The 13,927-nt window shown below is 45.4% G+C and overlaps 1 protein-coding gene across 2 annotated transcripts in view; it reads left to right on the top strand.

The window, feature by feature from the left end:
• Ppp1r14c (protein phosphatase 1 regulatory inhibitor subunit 14C) overlaps window positions 1-13,927 on the top strand; it is a 92,427-nt gene that overhangs the window by 43,067 nt on the left and 35,433 nt on the right. The window lies entirely within an intron of this gene.

Genomic DNA, 13,927 nt, shown 5'->3' with positions numbered 1-13,927 from the left:
TGGTTTCAGGGCCAAGCATCATATTGGAAATACCTTCAGTTTATTTTTTTTTAATTCAATATTTATCATTTGATAAAAGTTGCATGGCTTGGACCCAAATGTAGATACCATACTGTGTTTGGGGTGCTGAGTCCCAGTCCTGTCCTCAGAAGCTCAGTTTGGAGGCAGAGATGATGGAGCCTCGTCTTGATGTTCCGTTTTGATTTTATTGTGGTAGATACACATGATGGAAAATCTGCCATTTTAACCATTTTTAAAGTATTCTGTTCAGTGACAATACAAATGTCATATTATTGTGTATCTGTCCCTATGATCCATCTCTAGACTTTCTTTATCCCCAAACAGGAACCCTGGGTCCACTGGTGATAAATTTTAACACGTGTATGACCACAGAGGTGTAGTACCAGAGGGCAGGAAATTCCTGGGCAGACACAGTATCAGATGAATGTCAGTGGTCGGCTTGAGTGGCCTTTAGCCCATCTCTTATGTGCACAGAAAATCAAAGGTCAAAGACTCAAGACTCTTGAGTCTGGCTCTTGTCTGAGCTGAAGAGCCTGTCTTCTTGAGTACAGAACCAGCATACTTCCTTCCTGGGACACACAGACCAAGAACCATGGTTCCATTTAACCCCTCCCATTTCTAAATAAGAGTCTTGGCCTTGTGTGAACCTTCACAATACACTCTTATTATGTCTACTCAACTATTAGCTGAGCCACCTGGAACAGCCTAGAAGCAAGCAAGGATTTATGGCCATAGAGGGCAGCTAAGCAACCATAAATTGTGAGCCACACTTGCCTTTATGACACTGAGCAAGCTCCGTAGAGCCACTGGGACACAGATCAAATTGCACAGTTATCACTAGGCAGCAGGTGATTATAGGACACCCACTAGGTGTGAGGTGTTTCTGCTTCCCCCGTCCTTTTCTGGCAAGGCTTCAGATTAGCAGACTTTATTTTTGTTTCAAGCCCCACCTCTCCTTAATCCACAAGCCTGAGTCTGTCCCATTCAACTCAAAATGTACCCTGCGCAGTGGGAAATAAAGTGTAGTCGTGGAAGTAAGAGTTCAACACCTCCTTCTGGGAATAAAAACAAAGATTGGCTTTAGGGTCGTGCCCCTCACCCTCTGTCACTTCTCCTTTCTCTGTAAAACAAACAAGGGCCAACCAGTTCATGTGTTCAAGTTGAAGCCTGGCACTTCTTCCCACTGCGGGTGCCCATGTCTAATCTATAATCAGGCTGTGTGTTGTAGTGGTGAAAGGGACAGATTGGGGTGTAGGGGTGGCATTCGCTTGGCTGCTGAATAAGGACAACAAAATTGGGGGCTGTGGAGTGGAATGTGGTTTAGAAGCTGCTTGCCTCCAGTAAGAGCATAAAAGGCAGTGTCACATTATGAAGGCAAATGTGTGACAACCATGATTGACAGCACCTGTGGAGGGAAAGGAAGACTTACCCCGGGGCCAGGAAGGACCCAGATTCTTTTCTTTTCTCCTTTCCACACCAGTCACTCTCCACGATCTAAACCTTGAACTGCTGCCTCTTTAAAATCTTATTTTATTGGTTATTTTCGGGAGCTGAGGTTAGTGCATATGTCACAAGCATGCATGTGGAAGTCAGAGGGCGACCTTGTCAAGTGTTTCCTCTCCCTCGGGGTTCAGAGGTCAACTCAGTGTTTTAGTTGTTCTTCTATTGCTGTGATAAAACACGGTGACCAAGGCAAGTTTTAGAAGTTTATTTGGGGCTCACAGTTCCAAAGGGACCAGTACTCTGTGGCAGGCACAGCTGAGAACACACGTCAAACTGTGAGTAGAGAACAGAAAGAGAGAGAGAGCTAACTGGGAATGCAACTGGCTCTTGGAATCCCCAAACCTACCCCCAGGGCCATATTTCCTTCAATAAAGCCACACTTAGTAAGCAGCCCAAACAACTCCATCAATTGGGGACAAAGATTTAAATGCTAGCTTATGAGAGATGTGTCATTCAGAGCACTGCACTCTGGTCATCAGGCTTGCCCAGAGGGGCTTTCAACCTCCCAGCCATTTTGCTGGCTTGAATTGCTGCCTCTTGCCTTGTAACCCTGAGGGACACTCATTCACAAAGGAAGACTAATGAAGGATGGTTGGGAGGGTGAAGCTCCACTTTCTCTCTCCCGCTCACACTCACTCTCTCTCTCTTGCTCTCACGCTGTCTTGAACCCAAGGCATCTCATACTCTCCCACTGAGTCTCCTCCACAATCCAGCTCTTTATGGGGGACAGGAAGAAAAGGTTGGGTAACAAATGAGCCAAAGGTTCAGCTCTCCTAAAGTTAGATTGCGCGTGCCCCAGGCCCAACACACATGAGCAACCTGACTATAGCTAACTACTTTTTGTCTAGAAAGTTAATCTGGGTGCATCTTACCTCCATGGGACTCTAATCCCCAACTTGTGGAAGATGACTCCAGATCCAAGCTCTGAGGCCACTTATCTTGCATGAATTGGTAATAAATGTCTGGATTGTTCAGTGCTTGCCTGGGGGGTCTTTGAGGTTAGGGAGGAGGAAACAGATGGCCTAAAGCTGACAGGCTGCTTCACAGAGTGGCAAAACTGGTTTCCAGACTGTCACAGGATGCCTGGGGTAGGCATCCATGTTATTGGAGTAGATTGGAGAAAAAGTGGTCCTGTTTCCAGTGTGGAGGCAATCTGCTGTTTCACCTGTCCCCTGCCTGCTCCATGGAGGAGGGGAACATGGATGCCTGGCTCTGTGTGCTTGCGCTTTGGCTGTGTGGGTACCAGCAATTCTCCTCAGAGAACTGCAGCATCCAACCAAAGCAAGTGTGAATGGCTGAGCGGTACAGCCCCACCCCAGAATAGTCTCTCCCTGACTGGTCGCTGATGTCCCATTATCCTGGGGTGAAGACCCATATGTGTACTTATAAAAGCAACAGAAGATGACTTCCTTAGCTCTTTCCAAATGGAGGCATCAGCAGGGTCCGAGATGTACTAAAGTGGCCGCAGGAGAGCCATCTGCTCTCAGAGGGTCTCTGAAGAAGCCAAGACTATACCAGTGACAGAGTGGTACATGCTGATAGCGACCCTCATGCTGCTGAGTGTTGCCTGTGTGCCAAGGGACAGAGCATCTCGCATGATAGCCATCTGCTTCTCTTGTCATTACTTGTCTTGCCTGCTGCCCCGCTCTTAGATGTGGTTCTTAGAGGTAGATGTTGCAGGTCTCTGAAACCTAGTAGCTAAAGCGGTGCCGGAGCCACAGTGTGCAGTCAGCAAATAGAGTCTATAGTTTTCTCTAACAGCATCCAGGAAGTTGGGGCCCTGCTCCACAGTGGCTTTCTTCTTTTCTCTTGTCATCATCTGCAATGAATGGCTTCCCTTATTTAAATGGAACTCAAAACCTCCACAATAGAACCCATGGCTCTTCCTCCTGTGGCCTCCAGACACGGTTCTGGTTGGTGTTGATAGCAGTCCCCAGGAACCTACCATTTTTATGAGATCCTGGTGGGAGGGACTCTGAGTGGGTACTCTTGAGTCCCGACTTGACAACTACTCTTCCAGTTTTCCGGCCAAGTCCTACTATAGTTTGGGAAAGTTCCTCCAAAAGTCACATGCTGTAGCCCAGGGGCCAGTGTGATACTATTATAAGGTGGGTCTTGGCCAGAAGGTTTGGCTATGATGCAGCTTCGTTGGGGATGGGCTTCATTTGGTATTAAAACGTTCAGCCCACCTTTGCTTCTGCTCTTCACCGTGTGAAGCAAGGATACAAACCTCCTCTCCTCGAGTGGGCAAGGTAACAAAAACGAAAGTGTCGAGAGAGATGGGGTTCTCACCAGACACAAAACCTGCCGCTTCTTTACCTTGGAGATCCAGGCTTCCTGAATTGTGAGAACAAAATCCTGTTCTTTGGAAAGGAGTCCTTCTGTGGTGTTTGTTTGTTTGTTTGTTTGTTTGTTTGTTTGTTTATAGCAGCACAAACAGAATGAGACAAATGTGCTCTGAAAAGAGACTTTCCGAGTTTGGAATGAACAAGGGAAGCGGGACTTTGAGTCATTTCCAATACTTTCTCTTAGACCTGGTGTCTTAGGGTTTTACTACTGTGAACACCGTGACCAAAGCAAGTTTTATAAGGACAACATTTAATTGAGGCTGGCTTACAGGTTCAGAGGTTCAGTCCATTATCATCAAGGCAGGAACATGGTAGCATCTAGGCAGCCATGGTGTAGGAGAAGCTGAAGGCTGATAGCAGAATACTGACTTCTAGACAGCTAGGGTGAGGGTCTTATAGCCCACACCCACAGTGACACGCCTACTACAACAGGGCCACACTTTGGGCCAAGCATATACAAATCATCACACCTAAGTTTCTTCCCACTTAGTTTTCTTTTGCACCTTTTCCCTGAATTCTCTAGGTAAACTTTAAAATTACCTTGAATTTATTTCTTTTCAGCAACATAGTTGAAACCACTTGACAGAACACTTTTATAGAAAAATTATAATTTACCCCTGGATAGTCAAATATTTACATATACATTGACATATATACCTATATGTGTATATATTTGTAGTATATATATTTATTTCCAAGACATGCAATCTTACCTGGGCTTGGTTTTAACTCCCAAACACCAGCATTGTAAAAACTAGCACTCACGATGTCAGGGCCTTCATGACTTGTCTCTAGGGACAGTTACCTTCTCCTCCTCCTTGCAATCATTATTGAACCCTGTGCTAGGCAGATCTGCAGACAGAGTCTGCCTGTCCAGGACCAGGTAGTGGAGACACACTGTATGTCTGGCCCCGTAGTTTATGAACCCCTCCGGACACTGCTGTCAGAAGCAGACATGGCCTCTACTCTGACAGCCTGGAAGACAGCAGTTTACAAAGCCACCATCTCTGCCATGTTTGTCAGAAGTAAGACCCAGTTTCCCAGCTGAGGTTCACATGTTCTCCAAAGATACTCAATAGCTCTGAGACTTGCCCATTTCCCAACCCCGTGTTCACTGGTACCTCAAGTCTGTCCATCTGTATCCTACAAGAGCTGTGGATTCATAAATATCTCAACATTGTTGTCATCCTCTGACTCTCTATGGAGCTCCCTGGAGGCCTGGTAGTTATGGGTGGCTTGGCCACATCTCCACCATGGCTCAGAGGACTCCTAGGCTATGGGCTTACACTATTGAAAACGTCTTCCTGTTTTCCCTTAATGTTTTTATGGTCTCTGAAACCCCCAAAGGAGATGCATTCTTTCCCGCTCATGCCACGTCTCAAGAGGCACAAATGGTGAGGCCATGTCTGGGGTGGGGGGTGGGATGTCACATTGTTTGGGTGTGGAAACCTTAGGCAAGATGGAGATGAGACTACTCACCCTGGGAACTCCTTGTTCTTTGAGGCTGGTTGTGCCTCTGAGACCATGAGAAGCATGGGAGACTTACTACTCACCCTGGGAGCTCCTTGTTCTTTGAGGCTGGTTGTGCCTCTGAGACCATGAGAAGCATGGTTCATGACTGGCTAACTAGTAGAAACTGGTAAACATGCATCAAGGACATCAGAGAGATGTGATGTTAACCAGTTGGTGAGGTTGTAAGATAATGACCGTAGCATACCATCTATTGACTGAGCATGTGCAGAGGCCTTGTGGAAACTTAGGCGGTACTTACTTTAAGGGACAGTAATGAGTGGGATGTTGAATGGGGAAGAGACCAGAAGTCTGGCTCACAGAGTGTTTTTGTGAGTTTATTCTTTAAGATTTTTATGTGTTTGGTTGGTCTTTTGATGCAGGCTTTCTTTGTGTAGCCCTGGGCATCTGGAACTTGCTCTTTTGACCAGGCTGCTCTTAGACTCAAAGATCCCAAGTGCTGGGGTGAATGTTGTGCTCCATCACTGCCCAGAGAATGAATGAATGAATGAATGAATGAATTTTGCTTGGGGCTGAAGATGGAACCCAAGGCCTTGTGCTTGTTAGGCAGCTGCTCTAACACTGAGCTAAATCCCCAACCTGTACGCTAATCGCTAATTGGTTACAAAGGAGCTTACCCTTTGGTCTGCTCGTTTCAGACAAGCTCTGGTAGTACCTGGCTTGTTTTATGACTGGCCCCTCTAAGACTGGGATTTGCCCAACGGCATCCCTGCTGACCCTGGTGTGTCCCTGGTACTCAAGGCGAGATCCTGTCCTCTCCTATGTGTTGTAAGGGAAGCAAAGAAAGGAACTTTCCAACAAGTTCATGTAAAGCAGCCCTACAGGCTTGCTAGTACAGTCTGAGTTGCTCTCTGCCCCTCCCCAGGGTCTCAACTGCCATGCAGACTGGGCACTGTGGAAGAGACAGAGTCATGGCCCAGAGGCTCCCTCCAGACTGTGCTCACAGTGCCTTGCTCCAGTCTCTCGAGGTCTTGGCTTGGCCTCTGGCTTTCATTTGGACACTTGCCTGTTTTGAGTTTTTAGCCAGGATGCTGTCTGTCAGCTGTGACTCTGACTTCTCTCGACACTGAGTGGAAGTCTCATTCAGGACAGCACAGGCTTATCGGATATTTCCTTAGCACTGTGCTTTGGGATTTTTGCTTATCTTTTCCTTTCCCTCCTTTTAATCCTCGTGGTTTTAAGCAAATTGATAATCTGTCAAGGCTTTCATTTGTGGCTTTTTTCACCAGCAATAAAAACTTTCCTGGAAGAGATATTTACATTGAGGGTGTATTAATGTTTAAAAGAGGCATAGACTGATTCTATATGACAGTCACTTAGTGTCCTCTCTGGTCCCTTTGCCATGTGGGCTTGCACTGTGTGCCTGGGTCTGGTCATGGCCATTCTTCATCCAGCCTGAGAATCAGACAATAACCTTGTGACAAGGGTAAGAAATATGGGGAGGTAGAGTCACCTTGCCCCAGCACCCACAGACTACAGAGGCCCATCTTTCCATACTCCCTGCTCTGGACAGGTCACCATGCCATGGCCTGGCTCTGACCCGAAGTCTCATGGCTGAGCAGCAGGGTAGCCATTGCAGCTGCAGGAAAGTCAGGTTGGGGATCTTTAATTCTGTTCTGAGCCTTGTCACCCAGGCTCTCTGACTTCCTCTTATTCCATAAGGAAAGGACATCAAGAGACACTGAGACCAAAGATGGATGTTTCCATCGCTTCTGCCTGATTCTGCGGTGTGTGTGTGTGTGTGCAATTCTGTGTTCGAGTGCACATGTATGTATGTATGTGTGAAGAACACAGGACATCCTCAGCTAACATACCTCAGCTATCTCCCATCTAGAGCATCCCCTTTGGGAGTCAAATGACCCTGTCACAGAGGGCACATATCAGATATCCTGCGTATTTACATTACAATTCATGATACTAGCAAAACAGCAGTTGTGAAGTAGCAATGAAAATAATTTTATGGTTGTAGGTCAGCACAACAAAAGGAAGTGTATTACTAAAGGGTCACAGCGTTAGGAGGGTTCAGAACTATGGCACTAGAATGTTTGTGACTACGGTGACAGTGCCTATCATTGATTTGGAATTTTCTAAATAGGTTAGACTGGCAGGCAAACCCCAGGCATCTATCTGTCTCTCTTCTGTGCTCTCCGAGGATTATAAGCATGTGGCTTTTTTATTTCTTTTAAACATGGATCCTGGGGCTTGAACTCATGTCTTCATGAGTGCAAGGCAACTACTTTAACAACTGAGCAGTCTCTCCAACTTTCTGCATCTTTTAAAAGTTTCTATTTATCCATATTTGAAGAGCATGAAGAGTTCTTTGGGTATATTCCTAAGATGAATTCTATAGGTAGAGAGGGTTTTGGGGGTGGAGGTTGGGGTTCCTGGGGTGCAGCGATACCTGTTTAGCTCTGAGGAAGGAGAGGTACCTACATAGTGGGTAGGAAAGAAATAGTGACATGGCCAATGGGTTACGATCTAGCCCTTCTCAGCTTGGTTGCTTGTTGCTCCTGTTTAATAGCCCTGTTAACTTCTGAGACTAGGTGTCTCCTCAACCAGCGCCCTCTCTCATGCCTTGATCTGCAGGGCAGTCTCTCGACCGCCTGCTCTGTTTGGTCAGTATGCAATTAATGTTCATCTTCACTAAAGGCTTCTGCCTTCACCCACTTCAGCCACTGGCAGAGGGACACAGGAACACCTCAGCTGGCTGTGACATTTGAGTCAGTCATGACCCACATACAAGCCTAGTTGTAAGAGCAGAATACATATCACGTGACTGCTCTCCTCTGAGCCTGTCTCGTCTTTTAGCAGTTATTTCTAGAACTATTTAAATGGTCTCCCTCCCCCCAAAAGCCCATTCTTCAGCAAGCAGCAGGGGTGAAACCTTTCAGTGGTAAACCTTCTTCTCAGGTCACATCATCCTTCTCATCCTTGGCTCAAGCGGCTATTCTTGCTTCTGGCACATGCAAGATGCTTTATAGGGGGGTGCGATTGTCTGCAGGTGATCCTCTCCTCACTGGCCCTAGCTCCACTGGGAACCCCCTTCTCCTGCCACCCGGAATTCTGAGATCCTGATGTAGTTGTATCTTCTTCTAAAAGAGTGGTTCTCAACTTTCCTAATGCTGTGACCCTTTAATTCGGTTCCTCATGTTGTGGTGACACCTCTTCCCACCCCCCTCCCCCAGCCATAAAATTAATTTTTTTGCTACTTTATAACTGTAATTTTACTACTCTTGTAAGTCATGATGTAAATATCTTGTATGTAGGATAACGGATATGTGATCTTTGTGAAAAGGTCAGTCAACTCCCAAAGGGGTCATGACCTACAAGTTGTGAACCGCTCTTCTAGGATGCTCTAGCAGCACCAGGAATGTCAATCTTCCTATCTGGCAGGCACAGTCTGATGTATGCTGTTGCGATGTTGAGATAACAGTGAGGTTTGTTCTGCTATGACATGCGGATGTGTCACAAGCCGTTTGTTAATAAAACTGAAAGTGCTAAATGGAGCACTGTGAGCTGTCAAAAAAACCAAACACATCCCAAGGTGTTTGTAAAATCATGCAACTCTTGGTCACTTGTATCCTACGTGTTTTCATGAGCAGGAAGTGAGGGAGACAGAATGTGTGGGGGTTGGGACAGCACGTGTGGTGGCCCTCTCCCATCTGCAGTAGTTGTCACTTGTCTATGTGTTGAGTTCCTCAGAAAAGAACATGAGCTACGGGGTGTGTGACAAGGGTGGGCTAAGCCTTGCTGTCTTGAGAGGTGAGAACGATAATTCCTATGAATAGAATATAAAGCATCCCTTTAACATAAAGTCATTTGTGGTCAGCAGTGTGTGTGTGTGTGTGTGTGTGTGTGTGTGTGTGTGATTCATGTAGCTAAGGACAGCCTCTGATTCACCATCTAGCCCAGGATAACGTTGAACTCCTGATCCTACTGACCTACCTCCTGAACACTGGGGTTACAGGCATGTGTCATCATGTTTGGCTGTTGTGATGTTTTTAAAGAAGTAGTGGGTGAGATTGGCTGCTCAACTTTAAGGTTTCTGTTCACTTACTTTTTAAAGCAAGTGTGTGCTATAGAAATACTATACAGTGTACCATCAGACTGGAACAAGATCTTCTATTTATTCCTGTTGTTTAATGTCCACACTGAGGACATTGTGGACATTGTAGGCTCCACTCGGAGGCCATGATGCATGTGAGATGCATGTGTGTATATGTATGTATATGTGTATGTATGTATGCATGTGTCTATGTGTGTATGTATGTGTATATTTCTGTGTATGTATTTGTGTATATGTGTGAATGTATGTGCATATATGTGTATGTTTTTATATCTGTGTATATGTGTGTATGTATATGTGTGTATATGTATATATGTATGTATGTATGTGTGTATATGTGTGTTTTTGTGTATGTGTGTTGGGCACTGACCCCACATCTTGGTAGTTAGGCTCCCAGACACACCTCTGGTCCAGCTGTGGCTCTTCAAGCCCCTGCCTGCTTGTTCCTTCTCAGTCATGCCTTTATTTTGTCCCCTCTGAGCTTTGTCAATTATCAATCCATGTGGCTTCTTCCTCGGTTGATTTCTTTGCTCTTCCAGAGTGCTTCTTTCCACGTAGGAGGTAAATATATTGAGATGTAAAACCTGATGTGTCAAAATGCCTGTGGTTTTTCTTGTCACTCTTGACAGACCTTTTGTGGAGGAGATAGGCCTCAAAGTTATAAAACACCCTTCTTTGGGATTCGAGTGCCTGCTTGCTCTGTTTTGGATATGGTTTGTCTTTGAAGGTTCATGTGCTACAAGCTTGGTTCCCAGTGTGGTGGTGTTGAACTGGTAGAATCTTTAATAGAGAAAAGGTCCTTAGATCGTGGGGACCCTACCCTCATGAAGACGTTAATGTCATCATTATGGAGTGAGGGGTTGGGTCTCACAGGAATGGGTTGGTTTCAAAATGAGTTGGTTGTCATTAAAGAGTGACCCTGACCCCTCCCTTGTCTCCTGCCTCTCCTGTGACTTTTCACATGTGTCCTACTGTGTGATGCCACCATAAGGCCCTCATATGAGCATTACTGATGTCATGCTCTTGGACATCCAGAATGGTGAGTTGAACAAATCTCTTTCTCTTTGTAAATCTTCCAGCTTCAGACTTTATATTACAGCTACACAAAACAGATGAAGGGCTTGTTCCTACCTTCAAGCACTCAGTGTCTCTGTTGGGAAGCCTGCTGGCCTTGGCTCTCTAACCCAACGTATGCAACCCATTTTCCTCTTGTAAGCCTCTGAGGTCTGCTTTTCATTCCCAATGTTCTGGATATTTTTCTATGGGAATAATTTCTTGCAGATTGCTTATTGAAATATTGAATATTATAATAGCATTTAAATGTGTCATTTAAAAACAGGTATAAACTCCTATTGCTTATGGTTCTTCCAATACAAAATTGTACCTGAAATTACAAGTCAAACATAAAGCACAACCACCTTAAATGCATGCCATTCAGCATACTGTGATGACTGACGGTTCTTTTGGTTGTAAGGATTCTGTACATACTGCTGTGGCTCAATGGCATCCATGTGACATCACCTACCATCACTGTGTGAACGAGTCTTTCCTACTATAAAATTTATATATATTTAGTCTGCCCTCCAACCTTTGTCATTAGCCATGGCAGCTACCATAATTCCTTTTGGTGTGATTCGTAAATGCAGTGGACACAGAATGATGGGTTGGTCATAAGTGGTCCACAGATATGCTTGTTTACAAGAAGTTTGGAGGGTTGTCATTAGAATGAAAGCATGAAGCATAAATCTTTTGGTAGAGAGCTCATAGAACCCTAAGAATTCTGTGGTCCATTCCCGTGATAGGCAATGAAAGGAACCTTTGGTATTTTCCATTTGGAGGTCAGATTCAGCTTCCACTCTGGAATATCTGTCAAATGCACCAATTTCATATTGAAAAAAAAAAAGAAAGTAATATCTTGGTAGCTGAAAGAAGAACACAAGTATCTCTCAGAATCATTTCTGTCCCACTGGAGATTTTGTCTAAGGGTCATAGTCTCAGTACCAGGAGATTGCTTGCCTAAAGATGCTGGGAGCTAACATTGTTCAGCATTCTGAAGAGTACTTCTTGACACTGATTCACTTCTTTATGATACCAGAGCTACTGTATGGGACACATTTTCTTTTCTTTCTTTTTTTTTTAAGAGTTATTTATTTATTTATTTTTATATGAGTACACTGTAGCTGTCTTCAGACACACCAGAAGAGGGCATCTGATCCCATTACATATGGTTGTGAGCCACCATGTGGTTGGTGGGAATTGAACTCAGGACTTCTGGAAGAGCAGTCAGTGCTCTTAACCGATGAGCCATCTCTCCAGCCCCGGGGACACATTTTCAATGTGAGGTAAATACCCAAAGGCTACTCTGGTTAGGCCACTGTAGACTATGGAAGCTTTCACTGCCCTGTAAATAATTGGATCTGTCATTGTTCTGGGATCAGCATCCAGTGTCCAGAGCTAAAGAGAACCTCTCTATATGCATACAAAACCGCCAGCCTTTGAAAGTCCCTGTTCTGCATACAGGCAGTGCTTGCCTGCCCAGGCCTCTGAAGCAGTTGGTCAGGTGGAGACTCTGTGGCTACCTGAGGTGGCTGTGATCAGTATTCAGTCAGTCCTGTATCAGTGTTGCCTCTTGCAACAGGACCTCAGAGTTTCCAATCCACATGACCTTGGGTCTCAAGAGTGACCTGAGAGTGGCCTTAAGACTCAGCATCCCCCCTGTACCTCTTAAACTCTTTTAGATTAAGGCTTTTTAAGATGGAGGTTTTGCTTCCCGACTCTGGTCCAGAGAGTGAGTGGCTGCATGATATGCTGCCCATCAGGGCCTTTTTTTTGCATCTAGTGCAAAAGCCGCTCCCTGCATGAATGTGCTCCAGCACTTGGAATGTGGTTGATGCAAATGAGACACTAATCCATCTCTGAGATTCTCCTTGTGAAGAATTTAAGTACCACCCATGGTGACCATATTAGTAGGCCTTTCTAGTTTGGGGAAGCCACAGCCCTAATGAGAGGACACCCTGCTGAGGTGCCCCTGACTGGGGCACAGATCATCCATCACACAAGTCCAAGCTGGTTTGATAAAGCTTGACTCAGTATCAAAGCTCTTCCTGTGATTTTTTTTGGGGGGGGAGGGAGGGATCCCCACTTCTGTACTATTCTGAGGAGGTAGTCATTATTGACTGTGCCTTTGACTCATTCTAGAACAGAAGACTCTAAGCGTCCCATGGCTCCCATTTCTTGAGCAGAGTCTATGCCAGGTTCTTTGACTTCACAAAGCCACAACATAAACCAATGCTTGGTGTCCTCAGAGGACAAATACTGAACCCAGAGATCTGTTCTAGGGAGGAATGGGGTCATGGTGAGAGGGAGGCTGTGCTGTCTGAAGATTAGATTAAAACTTGGGGTCTATTTTGTGTGGCTTTTCTTGAGCGGAGCCAGCTGAGACCTGCAAAGGTGTTCTTGCCTTACAAGGTACTGATTGAGAAGTTGTCGTGCTGAACTATGAATGGAGCTGAATTCATTTTCAGCTTCACTTTCTGAAACACATGTACTGGGGTTCATCAGTGGGGCCTCTTGTCCTGAGGATGCCTAAAGAGTAATTGACCAACCTGTGGATGATTCACCAGCCCAACCCTGTGCCGTGCTGGTCTCTGTATGTTATTCTGTAAGCCAGTGGGGTTTCACTGCTGGTGGTTGAAATCACATTGGTCCTTTCACCTAGAGAATCTGGCAAACTCTACACCTCTACTGCTAATCCATTTAGGGGACCCCCAATAGCAAGAACCCTCCTCTGCCAGTGTTCATTTCTGCCACGATTTCAAATACATCCAAAATCAGATGGTTGGAGATGTTCAGAATGTCAGGAGATTCAGAATGTCAGCATGTCCCCTTACAGGGGATTCAAGACCTCAAGACCCGGTAGTTAATTTACATAGAGCAGCTAAGGCCCTGTGACCCTAGTTGTCTTCACTTTCTTTCTAGCTACTGCTGATACCCTTCAGCTCTCACTGGGGCTGAACTGCATCAGGCAACTGAACTCATGGGACGAGATGAAGCACAAAGTTGCAGACCTCTCTCGAAGCCTGGTTTATTTTTACATTTGAAGATGTAAAGGGAAGACTCAAGTGACAGAACAGAGGGCCACTGAGTGCTGGATATTCAGTTTCCAAACCAGTGAGGTCTTGCACCTGTCTTACCTCCATTTCTGGACTGGATGTCTCTGGTTGCTCAACTCAAGTTGGCGGAAATAATATCAGGCATCTACTTAAATGTGTTTTGACCTGGTGGCTTAGTGGTTTTACCTAGAAACTGCTTTAAAAATATTTGTATTACTTCTTAGAGAATTTTATACAACAGAACACGACTATGTTCACTCCCATCTCTCCCTGCCCACACTCTTCAGCCCCACCCCTCTTCCCAACCCTCTTGTCCTCTTGTTACTGTTTTGTTTGGTTGGTTGGGG

The sequence above is a fragment of the Arvicanthis niloticus genome, chromosome 28 (assembly GCF_011762505.2).
Source record: "Arvicanthis niloticus isolate mArvNil1 chromosome 28, mArvNil1.pat.X, whole genome shotgun sequence".
Classification (NCBI taxonomy): Eukaryota; Metazoa; Chordata; class Mammalia; order Rodentia; family Muridae; genus Arvicanthis; species Arvicanthis niloticus.
The sequence above is the reverse complement of the archived record's forward strand: the minus strand, read 5'-3'. Positions and strand labels throughout refer to the sequence as shown.